General features: G+C 39.5%; 1 pseudogene; it reads left to right on the top strand.

The window, feature by feature from the left end:
• Positions 1–2,244: 2,244 nt before the first annotated feature.
• LOC116853039 lies at positions 2,245–3,040 on the top strand (annotated as a pseudogene).
• The last annotated feature ends 955 nt before the right edge of the window (positions 3,041–3,995 follow it).

Below are 3,995 nucleotides of genomic sequence, written 5' to 3'. Positions count from 1 at the left end.
TCCCAATACGTATAATCGATTTTGTTTTCGTTTAACGTCATCACATCTCGCGATACGGAGAAGCCTTTCCCTACCGCCTTATTGCTCGACATGTGTGATACCAGAGGGCTTATTATATTTTTATATTTGTACCTTTTGTTACTGAGTATAGGATTTAGAGGGTTGTAGCCGCGTCTGTGAACATTCGTCGCCAGCAGTATACTTTTGTACTTGTGTTTGTCGGTCTCGGTGTACACGGTATCGTCGGGTATTCTCTTGAATATCAGCTCGTAAAGACCCGGTGTTCCCATGTATCTTGTTCCATCAATGATTATATTATCGTCTCTGTCCACGTCGATGCGTTTATCACCTAGGGTCGCTTCATCATTATCGAAACGTACCCCGTAAACGTGATCTATAGTTGTATCTCTTTCACCGCTTAACATCGCTCCAAAGTATTGTTGTCCCAGGGGACCAAGGTGATCGCGTAACATTTGTTCCCCGCGCGCGTTTATAACTGATGTCTAATGGATGTTGCGAGCGGCTCATCCAGGGTTTCGAAAACAGTATTCTCATCATCATCAATGGGTAGAGTGTCGTTCGATTCATGCGGTTACTCGTATAGACGTGCTTTCCTCGATGTAAAATATATCGGAGAATCGTCTAATCGTATCCGTCTTTTCGGTGAAGGCAATGCGGACGTATCTGAATAATCCCACGACATGTCCAATAATTTCCCACTTTTTATCATGTGCGTCTTTTCTTTTGGTTTTGATATCGCACTCTTTGCTTTGACGTTCGTACTCACCGATGGTGTTTCAGTTTTAACACCGACGTTACCCTCTACATCAGCGGTACTTTCCGCGATTTGCTTCAGAGATTCGACGACGGGTTTAAGGGAGGATCCTGCTTTAGAAGGCTCAAAAAATCGATTTTTTTTTATTGCTTAAATCTATTTTTAATGTATCTAAGAATATGTATCCAAAGTTATAGAGGCTAATTCACAATATTTTCAAAGATACAGCACTAAACGCAGTGGGGTGTCGAGCAGATATACAAGCGCTCGGGCAGCTGGAGCGCACGCTCCTTCCCTCGGTCGAATAACTCCGAACTATGTACCTGAAAAGATACGTGCTTCTACGGAGCTGCTTCTAGCGTCAACGGTTAGTTTTGCTCTGAGTCTTGTCGAGTGCACATCGCTACAATATCATGTCAAGTTATCCCAAAGGTGATAAATCGAGCAGTGATCGTTCTGCGAAGCCACGAAAACGCAGATTCCACGGGAATCGATTCACAAGTGAACCAGACAATGCAGAGTGCAACACAAGCAGTAGTGCGAAGAAATTAGCCACCGCAAGCACCGAAAATATAATTGTACATGCAGGTCACTGTTACCGAATAATTGAATTACTGACAGTGTTTCTTGCAATTTCTGACATAGTAATATGCACATTTTGTAAACAAAACATAACATTTGCAGAGAGCGGATATCGAAGCTTGGGTTTCAAAATTGTATTATCATGTATGTGCGGTCGACGAGAAATCAATTCAGGACCGTTAATAAACACCGGTTACGAAATAAATAGACGAATTGTGTTTGTGATAAGGCTTCTTGGTGTTGGACGAGAAGGCATCAATGTGTTTTGTGGACTTATGGATATATGTCAAGGTTTGGCGAAATCAACATATGATAAAATAGTGCAGCATTTATACTCAGCGTTGAAATCAATGTTTGAAAGTGTCTGTGAAAAAGCTCCCTTATAGAAATATCATACTAAGAATCATTGATAATTACTTATTTTCAGTATTAAAAATACTGGATAATAAGTAATTATCAATGATTCTTAGTATGATATTTCTATAAGGGCTGTCAAAGAAGAGCAAGAAAAAAATGTAGAAAATAAGCAAACTGCAAATTGTTTGAAAGTTTCCGGCGATGGATCGTGGAAAAAACGTGGCTTCACTTCATTGTTCGGTGTAACAACTCTGATTGCATATTACTCTGGCAAAGTAGTCGACCTTATCGTTAAAAGTGCGTATTGTCATTCATGTGCCCTAAATAAAAACACATTAGACAATGACCAATTTGAGGAATGGTATGAAGATCATAAAGAATTATGCTCCTCAAATCACGACGGTTCAGCAGGGAAGATGGAGGTGGATTCAATCGTGGAAATGTTTTTAAGATCTGTTGAAAAATTCGGAGTAAAGTATACGAATTATATCGGCGACGGCGATTCGAAAACTTTTGCTGGTATTCTCAAAATGAATCCATACGGTGGCGATTGCCCTGTTACTAAAAATAAGTGCGTGGGGTATGTACAAAAGCGTATGGATACTCGACTCCGAAATAAAAAGAAGGAAGAGAAGCTCGGAGGTAAAAAGCGGTTGACGGAAAGCATCATTAAAAAGTTAACGATCTATTATGGTTTGGCAATCAGAAGAAATATTAATTCTGTCAAAGATATGAAAAAAAGCTGTAATGGCAACGCTGGATCATTATTGTTCGAGTTTTAAATCTCCTCGCCACGCGAATTGTCCGGCAGGCGCCGAAAGCTGATGTGAATGGCGCAAAGCTGAAGCCACGAATTCTCTTGCGTCTTTCAAGCATCCTGCTCGATTGATTGACGAAAATGTAGAGAAACATATTCGTCCAATCTACGAAGAACTCTCAAACAACGAATTTTTGACGCGATGCTTAGGTGGGCACACGCAAAATTCAAACGAATTTTTCAACTCCACTGTCTGGCGCATGAGCCCGAAACATCTGAATTCTGGAATCGGAAAAATCGTTGAAATTGCTGCGTGCATGGCTGCAGGAATGTTCAACGAAGGATATTCTGCAGTTTTAAGTACCATGCAGCTGCTCGATTTAAAAATCGGCCAGCTATGTAAGATGTTTGCGGATAACGTCGACGCACAATGGATCGAGAGGGAAAACCGGCGTACGTCTTTTTCCAGCAAGGAAGCTCGCACGGCCCGTAGACTCGAGCAACTGCATCAAAATGAGTTTTTTGAGGAAGTTGAAGGTTTACTTTATGGCGCAAGAATAGCTGATTAGCGTATTATTACTGTAAGTAATCGAAAATTAACATTTTTTCTGATTGTAAACTTTAAAGCGCGTTTTCTCGAGTTTTCGTTTTTACGATTTTTCTAAACTGGCGGGCGTGATGGCAAGAAAACTAGACGACCAATCAAAACGAACCAAGACTTGTTAGCTTTAGTTTTGTATTCTCTTCTATTTGAACTAAAAAGATTCACGAAAAAATCTCTAAACAACTTTTTTAGTAAGTTAAAATGATTTTTTTTTTTTACAAAAAGCACATTTTTTTCAAACCTGAGAAAAATTTTAAATTTCACGATGTTTTGGGTTTTTCTTAGTTCATCTAGAAGAAAAATATATGGAAATTAAAATTTTCTTTGGTTTTTTTGTTTCAGACGAAAATTACGAGCTTCATCTTTCCCGCCGATTGGAGACTGCAATTGCAAGGTGTTGCACAAATGTGCATAAAAATCGGCTGCGTTTGAATATTTTTCTCTCAAAAAAATTTTTTTAATGTTCAAATATGCAATAAAATAATCTAAAAAGTTTGTTAGACTTGCTTATTTTTTTCTGTCTTAAAAAAATTCCCCCAAAAACGCTTTTTTTAGGCCTCCTAAAGCAGGATCCTTCCTTAAAATGTCTCTCCAATGCAACATTTTCCTCCATCCTACCGGTTTTCAAAGCGTGATACTTCTTGCGAATCGATTTGCTCGATCTCGTAATCTCCTTCGCTATCTTCTCGCGATCCTTGATGTTCATGCTACTATTAATCATCATTGATGCGCTCTCGTGGATATTGAAGCGACGTTGGAACGGTGTTGGAACGACGTTATATAGTTAGAACGACGTTGAAACGACATAGGAACGATGTTGGAACGATGTTACCACGTTACAACGATGTTGGAACGACGTTGAAACGATGTTAAAACGACGTTGGAACGACGTTGGAACGATATTGGAACCACGTTGGAAC

This window comes from Odontomachus brunneus, unplaced genomic scaffold (assembly GCF_010583005.1).
Source record: "Odontomachus brunneus isolate Ranch 3 - 2012 unplaced genomic scaffold, Obru_v1 Obru_scaffold_272, whole genome shotgun sequence".
Taxonomy (NCBI): domain Eukaryota; kingdom Metazoa; phylum Arthropoda; class Insecta; order Hymenoptera; family Formicidae; genus Odontomachus; species Odontomachus brunneus.
The sequence above is the reverse complement of the archived record's forward strand: the minus strand, read 5'-3'. Positions and strand labels throughout refer to the sequence as shown.